The sequence below is a fragment of the Etheostoma spectabile genome, chromosome 7 (genome assembly GCF_008692095.1).
Source record: "Etheostoma spectabile isolate EspeVRDwgs_2016 chromosome 7, UIUC_Espe_1.0, whole genome shotgun sequence".
In the NCBI taxonomy this organism is placed as follows: Eukaryota; Metazoa; Chordata; class Actinopteri; order Perciformes; family Percidae; genus Etheostoma; species Etheostoma spectabile.
The window spans coordinates 84,407-93,596 of record NC_045739.1 but is presented as its reverse complement, the minus strand read 5'-3'; the positions used below and the strand labels follow the sequence as shown (position 1 = coordinate 93,596).

General features: G+C 41.9%; 1 protein-coding gene across 1 annotated transcript in view; it reads left to right on the top strand.

The window, feature by feature from the left end:
• xkr7b (XK, Kell blood group complex subunit-related family, member 7b) overlaps positions 1–9,190 on the top strand; it is a 91,300-nt gene that overhangs the window by 75,118 nt on the left and 6,992 nt on the right. The window lies entirely within an intron of this gene.

Below are 9,190 nucleotides of genomic sequence, written 5' to 3'. Positions count from 1 at the left end.
TCATCAATTTGATGCTAATTATGTATTTTTCACAATGTCAGAAATGCAATGACTTTGCAGAGTACACATATGTTAATTTGAAGTAATTTGTGTTAACAATGAGACAGTGATGATAACACTGAAGAAGATACCACAATGCTTCCAGAAGGTTGCATGTCCCTCACAAACCTTGGTAGCTGCAGTCTGTCCGTGGTGTCTTTAGAGAAATATAATATCATACACTGGGCTCCAGTCTCATGACAACACACGGACCCACTAAATGTAGGCTCACAAGTCCAGATGGTTTCTGAAATGTAAGCCTGACATACAAGTGATAACAGTGACCCATCCATGTGTGATATAAAAACAGCCATAGCAAAAGTCCCACTGTTTACATCCCACCTGAGAACAGACTTGTTTTGGAAAATCAATCACGGACTGGGTGTGAGGATGTAAAGGGGGCGACTTCTGCAATGGCTACCCCCATATGGCATCTGTAAGTCACCACAAACAGGCCTGTGATGTACAGCCCAAGAAATGCAGATGTCCGATATAAGCTATTATAATAAGCTGTAGTTAGGTGATGAATGACTTTTGGATGAAGAAGCTTCATTTACTCATATGAGTCTAAATGTCGTCATCCTTTCTTGGAATACATACAATGTAGGGCTTCACTATGCTGTGAAAACATTTTGCAGTGTTTGTGGAGAGAACAGTAGCTAAAGAGAAACGTCTCTTCATCCTGTCGACAGACCTTATAGAAAGTTTGTAGGAATGTGAAAACACTAGAACGCATCCAGGAAGCTGTGAAGTAACAATATATGCGCAAAGATGACACAACTCAAAAGATGCAAAGTATCAGGATTGGTTTTGCAGGCTAGCGCCTTAGCAAAAGTGTCTGTTTCTTGACACAGATAGGAGGTTGGTTGACAGGGGTTTGGACTTTTCAAAAGGTGGCTTTGTTTACAAAACCATGTACAGGCCTTTGATTCTAATTGGTAGGCCTATTGGCAGATTCAGGTTTAGATTGAGTGCCAACATCAGTCGACTGACAGAAAAAATGAAATGGTCAGATGAGAAATCCTCTTTGCTTCTTGAAAGCTACTCTCGGGACCTACAATTTGAACAAATTCTGCAGAGCTGAACTAACTTCAGAGGTCCAAGTTCGAACGCAGCAGCTCCCAGGTGTGAATGTGTAATTATCAATTAGAGAGAAGCTGGATGGATGCTGAGAAGGTCACGCATGGTCAGCAACAGTACCTGAAGGAAGACCAGTTTAAAAAAAAAAAAAAAAAACACTCGCATTAAAGCTAACTTCTGTCCTCTCTCATATGTCAGTCTATCTTTGAAGTTCTTCTAAAATACATTTATTTTGTTAAGAGCCTTTAGGGTTAGTCCGTGCATTTAAGGTGACTTGTGATTTGTTATGAAATGGGAGTTCTTTAAGTCCATCCCAGAAACATTTAAACCAATGTTGTGATTGTTTTAGATAAAGGCAGCAGACAGTATACGATTTTTTAGCAATGCACTTAAACGCATTTCTCGTGAAAACATTTCACTCCCTATGTGACCCTGATTCATCTCAAAAAAGCATGTTCATCAAAACACATTTGAAGATGCATTTGAGATACTGTGCAGTGATAAAGACTCCCAGTTCATGATACGGTTTAACCATTTGTTTGTTTTTACTAAATCTTAGTAGCTGTAATACCAAGAGTTTTACATTACAACCCAATTGGCATTTAGAAGATGCCAATGTTCAGGGGGTCACCAATTCATGGTTGACTGACACGAGCACAAAAACCAAAACATTATTGAACAGTCAAACTCATATTAAACTGCTATGAACTGTCAAAAATATAGATTTTTTATTTTTTCTCAAGCAAGACAAGCAGACTAAAAATCTCAACTTTCATTTGGCACCTTCCTTGGGAATTTTTTAAGCAGGTGCAGGCTGTTTTATTAAAATCAACATTTTACGTCCAAATGTTATTAGTGTAAAAAAGAATGTCTACTTAACTTTTTCACCCAGAGAAAGCTGTTCAACATGTATGAACCTGTTCACCACTCACAATCATTACGAAGAAAACATTTACTATAGATTGGAGCAATGGACTGTTTATTTTTTTGGGTATAGAAGTCTTCAAAATTCAAACAGTTCTTTCCTGCTGCCACCTGGGGCCAACAAAAATGTTTGTTGTTGCTTTATCCTGCGCGAGTGCAATTATCCCCTCTATGCTGATGATGCATGTGTATATTCTGAAGTGTTGAACGGACTTGTGGGAAGCATTTCAAACCTTGTGTTTCTTTACGTTGATGGGTAGAGTAAGTCACTAAGAGTGCTTATATAATAGCTTTTTAACAATCAATGCGTCTACGTAGATAAGTGGCTGTGATGCAAGCAGCATCATTCATATACCTGCCCAGAGACTTTGTTTCAACCTGGAGGATTAACAAGTGTATCCACTCGGGGGCAGATTAGGGCATAATCAATCCTGGTTGATACCAGAATATCATCTTTGAAAACATCTAATTTATATAAAGTAAAAATTGAACATGGAAACATTCGAGGACGCTACTCAATGGTTGATGTTTATGAAATTGTCTTCAAAACCTTCCCCCATTGTTGCCATCATCTGTTCAGAGGGCGCTACCCTGCCTGTCCTGTTAATATTTCTGGTTGCATCTTGCAGATGAGTTGCATTCTTTTCTGATGGTGTGAACAATTAACACTCTAAAGGATCAATGTACTGTTTACCTGGGTCATGTTGTCCTCATTCATTGTTCCCGATCGGACCGAGTTCTTCGCTGTGCGGCTTTATTAACTAGGCAAATACAAGCATGGGATTGGGACTTGGTATTGGCAGATATTCAATATTTAAAAAAATTGGATCAGGGTCTGGGACCAAAAAAGCTCATTGGCACATGCCTAGTTTGTACATATACCTATGAAAAGTAATGCACAACAATTCATACAACCCATGTATTAAATAGGAACCATATTGACCTTAGTTCTTAGGAAGTGCCCTGTTGTGGCCGTGGTAATTATGATGGAAGCAAGTGAGGAAGTCAGGGATACAGTAGGCTATAAGACAGACAGGTTTTCATTGAGATGAGATCTCTGTGGTGGGTAGGGTCAGTTACAGTAACCTTCGGACATACCTATGAGACATTCATTAGGTGAAATTGTTTGGTACTGGAGTCCTTATTTTAACCCAAACCATATCTCTTTTTTCTAACCTTAACTAAGTAATTATGGTGCCTAATCTCGCCCATCATAAAACATCACAGTCATTTACCGGTCACCGTTTCACAGCGTCCAATAGAATGTTCATGTATCTTAAGATAGAGTACGAAACGTTGCACATACGTTTTCATAACATATCATACGAACCGATGTATGACAATGTTTTGACTGGGCACCCTGCGCGGCCATTTTGCACATGCATAATCATTGTTAAAAGCTATTTTATCAGCACTCTGACCTGCACAGGGTTTGTGGTTGTATTCCCAATGAAGACACTAACGGAAAAAGTGTCCATATAAGCTCTCTTTGGACGTATGTGTTTCTCCTCGGCAGGAAAGCTCTTTTTTTTTTACTCTGGTGGGTCGAAATGCAAAAGAATCAAGAATGCAAATTGAAAAAAAGGAATATTGGGAATAACTTGGTAATAATAGTTGTGTTATCCTGACGGTGTTGTGTCCTACCTGAACTTGTGGATGTCGGTACAGTGGTGAGAGTCACTGCGATGTTAATGGTGCTGAAAACAACAACTCTATGTCAACAATGGGTATGTCATGTTGAACATGATAATGTACAGATAATGCATATGTCAAGCACCCAATTGTGAGCCAAGGGCGAAGCTTTTTTGGGCAATGAATCATTCCGTTGTCATTGAGGTAAAATAACAGTTTAAGGGCGCTTTCACACCTGGAGTCTGTTGCTTTGGTCCAAATCAGTTGGGGAGTTAGTAAACTCGGAGCAATTTGCCCTTGGTTGGTTCTGTTTGGTTTCACACCTGGAAAAATCCAAGCGTGCCAAAATGCTCCGTTATAAATCCCGCGAGAACATCCACTCCTGTTATTGGTCGGATGTTTTTGGGGGCGGAGGCAAGAAAGTAAACACAGCGGGGTTAACTAACTCTAGTTCGATTCAACCGAACTAAAGGCTATGGTGTGAAAACGCCCTAAAGTGGTGCGCTGGTTATATATCGACATGAACAAAAACATTAAAAAGTAAATGAGTTCCAAAACTCAAATCATCTTTAATTAATTGATGCAAGTATTTATGTTTATTTATTTTTGTATTTGTTTTATATCTATTTATCTATTGTTTACTCACTCGGTGGCCATGTCTTTGGTATGACTCTTATATTAAGATGTAAAAACTGAAAATAGATTTTTTTTTTTATCATTCTGTATATCTGTATATACCAGAGTGGCGCTATACTAGGATGTGTATGTATGAGTGCTTTTGGTTTGTATGTGTGTATTCTATGTACAGTATGTGTGTAAGGGTGTGTTCTAAGTAACTTTTGATAATGCTGCTTAAACATCCTCCGAGTGAACGAGCAGAAAAATAAAAACAGTGGTGAAAATATTTATGACGCTGTTTAAAAAAGAGCTCAACAAGCTGTGCTGATATGTAGATGGAACCAATGCAGTAGTAAACATGGCCGAACAGCCGGCCCAAAACACTGCTGTGTCTGGGTGTTCTGTTATGTCGTTAGAGGTAGAAGGTTTAAACATATCGTCCCTGTCGGGCAGAAATCTCCACATTTCGTCATTTTAACTTGGTTACCCTTTATGTCTGTCTGTGGGTTTAAAAGAACCCATATTCTGCCTATTTTCAGGTTCCTAATTGTATTTTGAGGTTGTACCAGAATAGGTTTACAAGGTCTCATTTTCTAAAAACACCATATTTTTGTTGGACTGCACATTGCTGCATTGCTGTTTTCACCCTGTGTGTTAAGTTCTCTGTTTTAGCTCCAGAGTGAGACATCTCACTTCTATACTATCTTTGTTGGAAGCTGCACATGCTCAGTTGCTCGGTAAGAACACATCAGCTAGATAACTCTTTCTCCAGCTTTGGTCAGTCCAAGGCAGGATTAGCTGGGCGACTTCTTCTAGACCAGGGCCACTTGTGGAATACCTGCACAACAGGGACAGGAAGTTGTAGCAATGTTTTTCCATTAAGCATGAGCTAGCATGCTAGCGCTAGCATGTGCTACGGTTAGCCACCTTGTCTCTAGTGACGTAGAAAGCCGTGCAGATGTTGAACAGTTCACCTGGAGACAGAGGACAGAGGACATTCAGAAACTGGACCTCACTCAAAACACCATGGAGGTTTGTATGTGTGTGGAAGCACCAGAGACACAAAATAACACCCAACATCCCAGAAAAAGTGATTTTATTCACAATATGGGCACTTTTAAAGTATTTAGAACCAGTCATATTTCATCGGACTTCAGTCCTATTCATGCGGGACTAGTGTTACCACAAGACCCTCATGTGATTTCAAAATGACCACCTATGTTTGTGTTTTGTGCGGCATATTCTCAGGGCAAAAGCGAAGTCTGTATTTTACTCAAATTCACTAACATTATCCCCGAGATAAGTTGGGAGGCGTTGTAAAAACATGGATTTAGAATTGCCAAGGCAGCCAATACGACCCTGAATCACAAATGCCCTTTTCACATGGGATTAGTATCATCTGGAGACCTTGTGTGGTTTGAAAATTACCCCACCCAGTCATGCATGATTTTACTGACTTATGTGCACCCCAAGAGTTTGGTACCCAGAGCCACATGGAGGACTGCCAGGTTGGGGCACTTGAGTCGGGGTTCTGTATCTTTTTGGGCCGGGCTTGGCCTCTAAAAATACAGAATACATTAGTGTTGCTGTGAAATCTAAAGTAAATAACTGTAGGTTTCACAGCCATTTTTTACAGTGTGGTAGCAGGTAGTGGGTAGTAGCTTAGTCTCAGAGACAGAGACGTCCTGCCCTGGGCAGACAGCTGGCGGATCAAAGAGCGAGGCCTAGGATTTGAGACAAAAATGAAATGACACTGAAACCATGCAGGTGCACCTTTAAAATCGTTTTCAAACCAAAACATAGCAATGTGAATGAAGCCTTAATTGTGCCATTAGCTCCACTGGGACAGAATCTGATTGGCTGTTTCCGTCAACCTCTCCTCTCCGCTGAATCTTCCCGCCCTGTTTATCTCGTTTCTTCTCTCTTTCTTCTCAGCTCTCCTCTGTCTTTCCTCTCGAGGCGACAACACCAACTCTCTCCCTAAAACCAACTTCCTTTGATCTCTCCCTCGCATCAGCATCCCTCCATCCGGGGGATTGGCTGTTTGTTTGGTCGGCGTCTCGGGAGATCCAGCAACCAAACAACCATCCATCCTCCTCCCTTTCTCCTCACGTCTTATTTTTCTTTTTCGCTGTTGTGTAGATCCAGCTCTTCTTCTTCTTCTTCCCTTTTTTTACTCTACAGCAGACAAAAGGAGGACAGGGCTGAGTACTCCTCCCCTTTTTCATCCTTTTGTTCTTCATTTTAATCCCATCTCTCCCCTCTTCATTCCCTCCTTGCATTTCTTTATTCCTCCGCTCCTTCCCTTCTTACTTTTCTTCATTTTTTCCAACTTTAGCCTCTTTTCTAGGGATGCTCCGAGTACTCGGCTGAAACGAGTATCCGGTACGGATAAAGCACTTTTTCCGAGTACAAGTATCATACGAGTAATATGAGTCAATATCCGTGCTCGGATTGAATACAACTCCTCAACTCCTTAAAGCGTTCTGGGATTCTTTTCATCTTGTGTCAGACCTCATGTGTGATTTTGAAGCGTGGGGTGCTGATTCTTTGATATCACTGACGCACACACACACACACACGGATGTACATGCATAAATTCACACATAAAACGACCAATACACTCTCACACACAGATATAGAGTTGATGCTACAAAACATGTCAGAGTATGACGTACACTTTACACAAGTGTGATTGATGTGTGCATCTCAAAGTGTGTGTCAAAGAGAAAGAGAACATCAAGAGCAGGTGTGGGTGTGTGTGTGTGTGTGTGTGTGTGTGTGTGTGTGTGTGTGACACAGCTCTCGCTTTGGTCATACAGAGATTGGATGGCCCTGAGAAGGGACCCCCTCACCCCATGCCCCCGCAGCACCTCCCACAGTTTCTCCCGGGACCCGGTCACACGCTCTCTCCAAATCCACAAAACACATGTAGAATGCTTGGGAAACTCCCGGCCCCTCCAAGATCCTTGCGAGAGTGAAGATCTGATCCGTTGTTCCACGACCAGGACGAATCTGCATTGTTCCTCTTCAATCCGAGGTCCGACTATCGGCCGAACCCTCCTCTCCAGCACCTTGGAGTAGACTTTACCAGGGAGGCTGAGAAGTGTGATACCCCTGTAATTGGCACACACCCTCTGGTCCCCCTTTTTGAAGAAGGGGACCACCACCCCGGTCTACCACTCCTTAGGCACTGAGTGTAAATTCTAATTTCCCCTGTAAACAGTACAGATCAATAAACAGTTTAAATAAATACATATTTATACAGTAAATAAATAGTATAAATTAATTAAATTAAACCTTGACTTGCTGTAAAGGAGAAGAAGCAACAGTCTATAGATGTTATAAGTCATGTCATGTCTCCAGTCAGTAGTGCATCATGGGTACGTTTCCCAGCGTCGTGGGCTGTCAGATGTCAGTCACCTGTTGCCATGGGAAACACCACCCGCTGAGACTCAGAGGTTGGGACTGCATTATCAGAAATATGCCCAAAAATAGTTTCTTTTTTGTTTTTTATATAAATTATTGCAGAAAGTCTAACTTCTTTTAATATCGTGACCCAGTGACTGAATAACATGTATTTTTCTGAGAGAACTTCTTTGAAAATTAAATTAAAAAATGATGTTTTATTTATCAAAAATCTATCACTTTGTGGGTTACAGTTTGACAAGTTTCTCAGGGCTGATGGGGGGGAGAGAGAGAGAGAGAGAGAGGGAGAGAGAGGGAGAGAGAGAGAGAGAGAGAGAGAGAGGGGAGACGAGAGAGAGAGAGAGGGAGAGAGAGAGAGAGAGGAGAGAGAGAGAGAGAGGAGAGAGGGAAGCAGAGAGAGAGGGAGAGAGAGGGAGAGAGAGAGAAAGAGAGAGAGAAAAAGAGAGCGAGTGAGGACAAGAAAAAGAATTACTCAAAAGATAAAAACCCCATCTTTGTCTCACGTTGCCTAGGTAACTGGACGATCGTTAAGCCATTAGTCCTCCGGTCACCATGGAGTGGTTACCCTGGTGGTGTGTGTGTGTGTGTGTGGTGTGTGTGTGTGTGTGTGTGTGTGTGTGTGGGTGTGTGTGTGGTGTGTGTGTGTGTGTGTGTGTGTGTGTGTGTGGGTGTGGCGTGTGTGAGTCCTCCTTCCTCCAGTTGGTCTTTGTAACAGTGCTGCCTCACTGTGGTCAAACCTGCTCACTGCAACAGAATTAGGATTTATTAAAGTGTTTTTCTATTTGCTGTTGTGATTTGCACTTCAGGGCCACCGTAGTCAAGTCCTGAATATTTCCTTAGTTCCAAAGAGTAATCCGTCTTTGAATCCCAGAGGACAACAACAACGTCACTGCCTGTGGACTGACAGAAATGAAATGTTTCTATAGAAGCATGACGCTTTCATTCTTTTCACTCATGTCTTTTCTCATTCAGCGCTGCAGACACATGCAGTACACTGGCATCTGCACAAAGTAACTAAGTACATTTACTCAAGTACAACAAGCTAGTAATTAAATATGTAATTAAAATAAGCTCCACTTTTATCAGCTGCATCATGATGTTTAGAGGTTAGTGGATAAAAACTATAATATCCAATATTCTGAAATGAGCCATTCTGCACAATAAGTAGTTTTACCTGTGGTATTTATGTATGTGTTTTGACACAAACACAGTTGTACTTTTAGTAGTAGTACCTAGGGAGGTGGTCCAGGCACGTCAAGCTGGGAAGAGGCCTCGGGGAAGACCCAGGACTAGGTGGAGGGACGTCCAGCTGGGAGGAGGCCTCGGGGAAGACCCAGGACTAGGTGGAGGGACGTCCAGCTGGGAGGAGGCCTTGGGGAAGACCCAGGACTAGAGGTGGAGAGATTACATCTCCAACCTGGCCTGGGAACGCCTCAGGACCCCCCAGTCGGAGCTGGTGGATGTGGCT